Here is a 10,735-nt window from a genome sequence, read left to right as displayed (position 1 = left end):
CTCATGCTGACTTCGTTCTGTCTTTCTTATTTGAACACTTAGTTCATGTTCTCGTTAGTAAACTTTACTCAACATTGAACAAACTCATTAGTACAATTAAATCAAAGCACTTAAATTTAATTGTCTTAATCATGGGATTAACTTAAATAATTTTGTCAAATCAAAATTATGTGGAAAGGTGTTTCAACAAACTCCCCCATTTTGATGTTGGCAAAAATATTAATTAAGGAACTCAGTGTTGAGCATCCCTCATGATTGTTTACCTTTCTTATTCTTCTGAAACCACTCCCCCGTAAGGGTTGCATCTATTGACTTAATTCAACTCTAAACCTTCTAAGATCTAATCCGGTAAAATTAAGACATGCCTTTACTGACTTAGTTCAATTCTAGACCTTCCAAGATCTAATTCAGATGAGCCTAAGGTCAGTTTTCAGAAGTAGGTCAATGCTTGGAACATATAGTTTTTACTCAGTTTCAAATATAGGTATCAGAGTTTATGATGAGTATGATTTACTTTGTATGTTCTTTACGTTCACAAGTTTTAATTTGTTGTTCAATGAATAGTTAAGTATGACAGATCAGCATATAAACACAACAAGTAAGCATCGCATAAACATAGTCAGTTTTGGATAAAGGATGCGTATATATTAGATAGTCAGCTCAACAAATAGAACACGCCAGATATAAAGTTACAAGTCATAAACTAAGACTTATTTCTAATCTATTTGCCCTTGCCCTTGGCTGTTCTTTGTTGCTGACTTGGATTGCCCTGGACAGGTCAAGTTGAACCAGGCTTCTGCTGAGTTCCGGCAGCTGGTTGCTTGGCTGTCTCCCTCGTTTTCTACTGAGTTCCAGCTTGCTTTGTTTGTTTGTTCTCCCCCGTTTTCCCAGCATCATGAGATGGAAGAGGAGGATAGAAAGTCCCTTGGAGAACATCACGAGTTAGTATCAATGAATACTGCTGCATTTGACTCGTACTTTCCCTTAGACCCTTAAAGACCTGCACGCCATCGGCCATACTTGAGGCGGGGATTTTGATGTTGGCACTGAGCATACTGAGCAGATACTCTAGAGATTTCCCGACCCAAGTTATCGATTCCATCATCCATGCATAGGATTGATAGTACATCCTGAGCAGCGTAGTGTCATAAGACTGACGTTGAACATTTATGTGCCGGCCATGCGCAAGTGTGGACTGAGTGCATTGCAGAATCTCATTGGTCTTGACCTGGTCAATGTCCATCTCTTCTTTGCTTAAGTTGAGTAGGCGAATGGCTTCACCAATCTGTTCTATGGAGCATTGAGAAGAAGAGGAGATAAGATCACGAGCTCCGATCAGCTCAGAGGTCAGCTGGGAGAAAAGGTGATTGACCTTAGCAGAGGTTGCAGATGTTGAGTTCGCAGCTCATAAGGTATTGAGTTGACCTTGGATGGAGTTCATGTGATTGACCATCATCAGCTGGAGTTCAGCCAGCTTCACTATGGATTGTTGCTTGGGCTATTGAGAGACGAAGGATGTCATGACACTCATTAGTTCTTTGAGACCCTTAATTTCAGCCAGAAGTTGAGTGACAGAGGATATTTGGGTTGGCTCAGCAGGAACAGACCCAGCAGCTTCGACGTGAGTCTGATGAATATCGTGAAGTAGAGCTTGAGCCGAGTCAATGATCTTCCTTCAAGACTCAGAGGCATTCAGATAAATGTAGGATTCATCAGTGTGTTGCTCAGCGGCCGTAATATTGTCAGCACCGGATGGAGGAGGTGTTTGGTGCTGTCCGGAAGTGGAAGTGCCAGCTTGGTCAATAGCTGCACTTTTATTCAGGTCAGCAGCTGGTGCTAACTGGTTTTCGTTCTGCTTGGTAGGAGTGGAAAGAGGTTGATCAGCAGAGATATTAACCTACTCAGTGTCAGTCTGAGGCTGAGTAGAATTTGGAGGTTGAGGCAACTCAGAGCTTGCTTGAGCAGGAAGAGTTTCCTTTGCTAACTCGTTGGATTGAGCAGCATGGACTTCGAGCACTTGCTCAGTGGAAGGATGAGCAGAAGTGTTGGCAGAAATTGGACCCTTAGAAGCTTTCGGGTCGGCTTGTTCCTCAGCTCGAGAAACAGAGGCTTACTTTTCCTTCACTTGGTCGGGAGAAGGTTCAACGATGTCTGTGAAGAACTGGAATTGAAGCCCAGTGAGATCAGTGATAGGGTCCCTCAGCGGAGATTCATCCAATAAGTCTATCACTGGGGGTTTCAGAGCTTTGCATTTGAACCGCTTTCCTGTGCTGTCCTTGTTGTTTTGAGGTGAGGGGTCAGCAGCAATAGAGTCAAGGGACTCAGCGGAAGAGTTGACTCCAAGGTCAGCATCAAGGCCTTCCACAACCTTGTCCTTCACTGGTGACTCAGCTTGGTTTTTAGTTGGCTCAGTAGCAACTGTCTCACTCGGCTCAGCAAGACCCATCTTGTCAGCATGAGGCTGACCCTCAGTATCACTCAGTTCTTCCTCCTGATCATAGGGAGTCTTCTCTAGATCAATTTCTTGGCTCCACATGAAGTGTGATTCCTTTGTAATCACAAAGTCGAGTGGGTTAGCGTCGATCGGCTTCAACCCAGAGGTTTTCTTCCTCTTCAAAGGCTGATCAGGAGTTTCCTCACTTTCTTCCTCAGGCTCAACTTGCCTTTTCTGTTTCTCCACTGACTTAGGTTCTCCTTGAGCTTGCTCAGTAAGAGCAGCCTTCTTCGCACTGGATACAATCATAAGCTTCTTCAGAGCTGAGTTAATGTGTTTGATTGAGGATTGGTCAGCTTTCCTCTTTTTGTCCTGCCTAGTGCGTTCAGCGGGTGCTTCTTCAACCCTAACTTTCTTTCCTTTCTTGGTCAGCACATCCTGTCCTCCTTCAACCATATTATCCCCTTCAACCATATCAACCCCTTCCATATCTTCCTTATCGGGTTCTTCTTCAACCATAGCCCCCTTTCCTTTCTTAGGTTTTATAGGTTGGTTGTAGGCTAAGCCGAACAGCACTGCTGTAGTGATTTCCGTACCCGAAATCTCAATTTCTTCTATCAAGCTCACCTGGTGATCCTGAAGTATCTTTGTGATGAGAGAACCCATCCTGAGGGTCCCGGTACTGCGTAGGAAAGCGCCGATGAGAAAGACGGGCATGTTGAGCGGCTTGTAGTTCAGCATGTGCCAGATAAAATATTGCTCAAAATTGGAAGCTGAGGAGGAGGCGTTGATCTTGGGGAACAAGAAGTTAGTCAGAATATAGTGGGCCATTTTCTGAGGCTGACCCATGCAGGTACTGGCAATTTCTCCTTTGTGGTTCTTTGTTTTACAGAACTCAACAAGGTAATCAATGCGCAGGTAGTCGTTCGTGCACTTGAGTTCTGATCCGGCTGCCTTCAACTGTAGCAATTTTGCAAGATAGGACGGAGTGATGGTGATGTCCTTGTTTTTGACCTTGGTGACTAAATGGTCAACATCATCATTGGCAACCCTTAGATTTGCGTAAAATTCTCTGACCAGCTGTGGGTAAGTGGTTCCAGGGAGAGAAAAGAGTTTGGTCCAGCCATTTTTTGAAATCCACTCACAAAAGGGTTTCTCAGCCTCTACGAATCCTTTGGAGAACCACTGGGAATGGAAGACTTTAAGATTTTTTACGTTCTTGAAGACTATTGAGCGATTTTCGCAAGTGCACGGTATACGCTTATAGTAATAAAAGATATCGAACCCACGGGGAACACTTTTTAACGAAAACTTATTTTGAATCAGTTAGATTTACTTTTAAGGTTTATAATATGTAAAATCGTTTAATTGGATTTGGTTTTGAAATCGCTAGAGTAAGAATTAGATTAGAGTATAACGAATGTTTAGAAATCACTTCTGATTTAAGGATAAATTTACAAAACATAAACGTTTAGTTCTTTAGAAAAGTAAACAAATGTATTCGTTTGCATTAAGCAAAGAAAACAACTTTAAACTTTGTATAAATTATAACAATGAAATAAACGTTGATTCCTCTAATTTAAAGGCTTTGAACTGCAGTCAATCCTCCTACGGTCGGGTTAGATTGCTACCTTAACCAAATTGATACTCTACTGATGATATCAATTTGCCTAAGTGTTCAACAAAGTTTCCTTATAAAGATTTTGAATTCAACTACGTTTTAATGAAAACACCAGAACTCACTTCGGATCATTTACCAAAGTGCTACATAAAAATCTATCGAATAGAATGAACTTTATTAGATGAAATATGAATTTGATACAAGTTTACAGAGAACAAGAAGCATGGAAACTTTCGACGGCTTGCAAGTGAACGGGTTGTCAATCCTTTCCTTGGGTTTCGTTAGAGTTTGTCAGACTCCGGGGCGGATCCTCTACTAAATCTTCTTGCTGTAACTTCGTAATAGAGATACGGTCGGCTACTACCAAAATGTAAACTAATATGAACAAATCTAAACGCTGCTGTGTTTGTAATTATTTAATAAACAATGTGTGTACATCATATTACTTTTTACAGAATCGAACTTCTAACTCTGAATCGCTTGACTCAGAATTTCTGCATTAGTTCTATACTAATCTTCTCTTTTTTCTCTCTCTCCCTCCAACTCTCCATCAACTCTTTATTTATAGATGTTGAAGAGTCGTGATTGAAGTGTCATGTCCGTTGTGAATGGTCGTATCCTATGTGAAGGGACGTTTCTATCCACCCGAACGAACACGTTTCGTCGAAAACGAATGTGTATGAATGGCTCTCTAGGAATTTCTGAACTTGCTGAGAATGTAAATTCTCGGCCGAGAATGGGGAAGCAAATATTTTAGCCTTCGAAATGTCAAGGGGAGAAGCTGGCGACGCATGTCGCGACCGAGAATGGAGATTCGTGGTCTCAACACGGAGTAATTTCCGTTGTCTTTGACTTTATCCTCGTCCTCGCTTTGCCGTATTTGATCTTCGTCGTCTTCGACTCCTTTTGTAGGGTTTTTATTCTGTTTTTAACCTCTTTTCGTTCCTATTTGGATTTTACCAAATATTTCGGTACCTTACAAGAAAGAAACATATTCGAAAGTAAAAGTATTCTAAACAGGTATAAATAGTATGAATTCGAAGCAAAACTGATGTAAATACTAATGATAATTTAGGTATATTTTGGGCTTAACAAATCTCCACACTTAATCTTTTGCTAGTCCCGAGCAAAATTTCACTGAATTTATTCTTTAACTAATCTCTTTATAAAAATAAAACATATATCTCTGTATTACTTTTTAAATTAGTTAAGCCGAAAAGACTAACTTCGCATGGCAAATTTATACGCAAAATATCAAACTAACTAGTATAAAGGCGATATATCATTCGTCTTGTATCTTTATTTTAAAACTGAAGTATTCGGGACGATATAAGCATGCAGGTTATTGAGTCTTTTGTCTCAAGGCATTTTCAAAGCACAAAATTTCCTTTCCCAAACCTAAACTAATATATGAAATATATTAAATGAATAAGTACTTGGGTTAATCTTATTGCTTAGTTACGCCCGAGATAAGGGTGGTCTTGATCGTAACCTTATACGTATTTTTTTGTTTAGTGTTCGCTTAAGAGGTACCGACCATGCCATGGGTGGACGCAATCGTTACTTTAAACTTAAACACGCTTAATTTTTGTTTTTAAACGTTCCTTCCATACCTCGATTGTGATAAGGGTGGTCTCAACCGTGGCCAAAAGTAAACGGTACTTAATTTTCTTCCCTTTCATACCTCGATTGTGATAAGGTTGGTCTCAATCATGGCCAAAAGTTAAGAATCCAACTAATTGATTAATTAATATGAATTATAAAATTTAAATTGTAAATTGGGAAAAAGAAAGATATCACATTCATCCTATATTGACTTAAAATTCAACATGTATTATGGCTAAAGTTTCCTTAAAAACTTCAATTGGTGTTAATGTAAGACGAAAATCAAACCGAGCTAAAAATTGTTAGTTCAATTTAATGCCTATAAACCTAATTGAAAATTTAAAAATAAGATTTATTGTATCATGAATTCAAGATATAAAATAGAGATAAAATAAAGAATTTTATTAACTTAAATACATTCACTCGAGACGTTTTTACTTAAAATCGTATCGGAGATTTGTGAAAATTTTTAAAAATTATTACCCGTATAGAAATATTATTTCTAACGATAATGATAACCTAAAAATTTAATTTATAATCATAAGTTAAAATATTTTTAAACATATGAAAATGTAAAGTTATGAAAAAAAATAATGTTAAAATAAATTGTGTTGCAATATATGTTGCATTTGCATAAAACAAGTGTCGCATTTATAAATTATTCTTATTCATTGCATAAAAATATTATTCGTTGCATTTATTCGTACTAAAAATAAAATGATATATGTATATCTCCTCCCACACTTAAATTGGACCATGTCCTCATTGGTGCAAAAATAAGGATATAACATGAAAACTTAGCACGAAATAAAGCATACGAAAGATTAGAGAAATTTAGCAAATGAAAAGCATCCAACATAAATTAAAATTGTACGAAACATAATAAATAGAAATAGTGTACCAAACTGAAATTAAAAAACAACATAATAAGATAAGTGAAGAAAAGAAAAGATAAAACCTAAGCATTAGGCGGGGAATCCGGAGGGGTAGGTGAAGTTTCACATTTTGGCGACGGAAGAATGAAAGCATCCGATGCCGAGTAGACTTGTGCGCTCTCCTCAAGGTATTGAGGTTGTCATTCATCACCATATTTATTCTCCACCAAATCATCAATTCTTAAATTCATTTGGCGATTATTGGAATTGATTTGGTTCAAAATCCGCCTGAAATCCACCGGATCACCATCTTGAGGTGCTTGGGGTTGTGATTGTGCTTGCGGTGCATCTTCCTCTTCCTCCGCCGCGCCTCCTTCGTCGGTACCTACAAATTGTGAACTTGAAGCTCCTCCACCCATAGTGCCATGAAGATGGGCAATACGGGAAGCATATGAAATAAAAACGGGAGGAACTGAAGTAAGCAATAAGTGAGCCCGCTCAAGAGCCGAAATGTCCAAAATTGGAACATACCCATGGTAGGTAGACATGTCATAATCGGCTAATTTACCCCGTGCTCCCAAAACAATAGCAGTGATAAAATTACCGAGAGGTACTTGAATGGTAGTAGCCCTCGAAGCACGAAATAAATTATCAAATAGCATACCTATGCTATCAACCCGCAAACCTTTAAACAAACAATCCAGAACGAACAAATCCCGAACTTGAATTTTGGAGCTCTCAACACGACCAAATAATGAAAAACTCAGAAATTTATGAAAGAAGAACACACAATTGTCCCTAATCATCTTACTTGAAGTATTTTTCGAGTTAAAATAATCTTGACCCGAAAGAGTGTGCCAAATTGAGTCGTTATCAAAATCTTTAGGCTTGTCATGGAAATCACTAGTAGGGAAACCAAACATATTACCCATAGCCTCATAATCTATGGTATAAGTCACACCATTATTTCTAAAGGAGATTGATGTTTTCTTCTTATTCATGGTCAAAGTGACCAAAAATTCTATGACATATTCCGTAATACGGGGAAAACGCATAGAAACAAAAGCTTGCCAACCCAAAGTCTCAATAAAAGCGTTAATTCGAGTAGAGAAATTTAACTCTCTTACCGATTCGAAGTCAAGGAAGTGCATATCCACAAACTCCCTCTTGGAGTTCGAAAAATGAATGAATCGAGCGGCTTCCTCCTCCGTTTCTATGTCAAAATAGGCTCCGCAACGTATACGAAGGTGATTAGCTTCTGTAACTTGTGGCTTGTGACCAACACGCTTTGTTCTAGGCATGTTAATGGTGTTTAGGGTTTGCAAAGAAGAAGAAGAAGAGATGAAAAGAGAGAAAATCAAAGGTTGAAGATGAGTTGGGAGTTGTAATGTGTAATTGAATGAATTGATAAGTGATTATTAGAAAGGGTAATGAATAAATTGGGAAGAGTAAAAGTAATGTATGGGGAAGAGTTTAGAGTAGGGGATTGGGTAAAAAGTGAGGTGATGTGAGGTTTGTGTAAGGAGTAGGGTTATATAGGATGAAATAGGGAGATGTATAGGTAGAGTAGGAATAGGAATAGGCTAAAAATATATCAAAAATTCGGATTAAATCGGCCTACAGGTCGCGTGTCGCGACCGAGAATGCCGATCTGCGGCCGCGGTACGCGAATTTCAAAGAGCATTTCGCTCTGAAATCGGCCTGTTTTCGCTGGACTTACTGAGAATTCATAATTCTCGGCCGAGAATCGGTCCCTAGTGGCTGTTATATGTGTATTTTGACTCGGTTTGTGCAATGTTCTGATTAATTATGTCCTGAATCTAATTAAAACTGTACCTGCACTTAAAAACTTAAATGAAAAACATTAAATACAAGGAAAACCAAAGGTTTATCCTTATTAATTGGAAAATAAAGAGAAATAAATGTCTTAATAAGTTGTAATGAAACATTAATATACATTTATACATATAAGTTAAATGAATCATGTTAAATGAAATAAATACAAGTTCATGTATTAATTAATTGAGTTAAACCTTAAGTTATTGATCATAATAAAAATGGATTAAGACAATAATGTGAGGAAAGTATGAACATATGTGTTAATTAATAAAGCCATATTAGTTCATTATAAGCATTATTATCTTCATAAAAGCAAGAATAAATAGTATTTGTCAACATGAAATGGATTTAATATAAATTGATTTAGGAATATAAAGGAAATGAAACCAATATGTATAAACCAATATAAAAAATAATGGACTAAAATGATTTGAAATTCTTATTGATCAACATATATGTACAAATTTACCAAAACATAAAAAAAAACAAAGAAAAACTTAATAAATACAAAACATACACATATTTACAAATTGAAAAACAAACAATTTGAGACTACTCTATATATTCATCCCTATCAATCGGGATTTCTCTAGCCCTGTAGCGATCAATTTTCAATTGCACGAAAGTTTGATGTTCTGGTGCAGAAAGAAAATGCGGGCCTGCTTGAAAAACACGTTTCACTAGACCTTCATATTCTAAAAACTCATAGTCCAGTGTCGGAAAAGATTCAGTGTCACTCCAAGGAACAGCAATAGTACCCTTGGTACCGAGAATTATTCCGCAAATTATATTCCCGAATCCAATCTTGTTATCCTTGGATCGAGAAGCGGCAACAAGACCCTCCATCAGAATCTTTGAAGAATCAACTGTATTCCCTTAGAATATATCTCCAAGGACATATAAGTTGGTGTCTCGAACCACACTGCTAAATGTGCGACCGAACAGACTGTGACACAGAAATTTGTGTAGATACAGCATTGAATTGGAGTGAAAGGATTGATTGTAGGCGAGTCGAGGATTGAAACGCCAAAATCCAGTGAGCATTCTCCATATATCTGTGGATGTCATATCTTTTCCAGGATGACGTTTGATTGTATCCCTCGAGGGAAAACCAAACCAGGCATGCAACTCGGGATATCCGAAAGTAAAGATTTCGCCATCTCGACGAAAACTGAGACGAACCCTTCATTTGTTAACAAAACGAACGGTACAAAAAAAACTCGAGAATCCAGTCGCCAATTATAGGAAACCGCATGTTGGCGAATTTTTTCCATCCCAATCGTTCCAAATAGCGACTCATGTCATCGCTTATGCCGAGTTGTTTATTTAAAAACTCGTCCATATATAACATTCCAACGAAGAACTTGTAACGAAGCCTATAGTAGCGCCTGCCTTCATCGTGATTGAAGATAGGAAATGGCGCACCATATCGTTTGGATAAGTCGGGATGCTTATTGCTCGAAGCAACAATTTTCTTAGGGGATTTGTGTTTGGTAGTCATGGTTTTGTGAAGAAGAAGAATGGTTCTGTAACTTTTCTAGTAATGGAGTGTTTGAGAAAAATCAGAATTTTGTTCTGACAAAGATGAAAAGAAAATAATGTAACAGAACTCTGACACTCTAAGATTTATTTATAGGATTTTACGATGAAAAGAGGTGTTGTTTTGATGCGAAAAGGCATAAAATCATACCTCAAAATGTTGAAGAAACTCAATTTTTCGAGTTTGAAAGGCTATGTCTGCAGGATAAAGAAGAAACAGGTCTGATGGTGCAGAAAATTGCGGAAATCAGGCGTCGAAACCCTATATTTCTGATTCTCGGCCGAGAATATAAATTCTCGGTAAGTTCAGAAATTTCTTACCTGTTTGGACAATTCTGAAAATGTGAATTCTCAACTGAGAATTCCAAATTCTCGGCTGAGAATCACCAAATTCCTTCTAATTCGAACTAATGACCTAAAATTAAAATAAAAGCATGACTTAAACATATTTTTATGCATATCTTAATATAAAGTCTATTAATAATTAAAAATCATAAAATTGGCATGTGTAAAAATTTAAACTAAATAAAAAATCATTAAACTAAATTAAAACTAACAAAACAAAACAAAAATAAAGCACATTAGATTTAAATGAATTAATCTTCAAAAAAATGCGTTACGAACGCAATTTCTTTGTTTGAAGCATTTTCGTAATAGATTTTGCATCTATTACCGTTAACTTTGAAACGAACTCTGTCAGGTCCTTCAAGTTCTAAAGAGCCATAGTAAAATACTTTAATGACTAGATATGGTCATGTCCATCTGGACTTAAGTTTACCTGGAAATAAATGGAGTCGTGAATTAAATAACAACACCTTGTCC

The sequence above is a fragment of the Euphorbia lathyris genome, chromosome 3 (genome assembly GCF_963576675.1).
Source record: "Euphorbia lathyris chromosome 3, ddEupLath1.1, whole genome shotgun sequence".
NCBI classification, from domain to species: domain Eukaryota; kingdom Viridiplantae; phylum Streptophyta; class Magnoliopsida; order Malpighiales; family Euphorbiaceae; genus Euphorbia; species Euphorbia lathyris.
Note: the sequence above shows the minus strand (reverse complement) of the source record.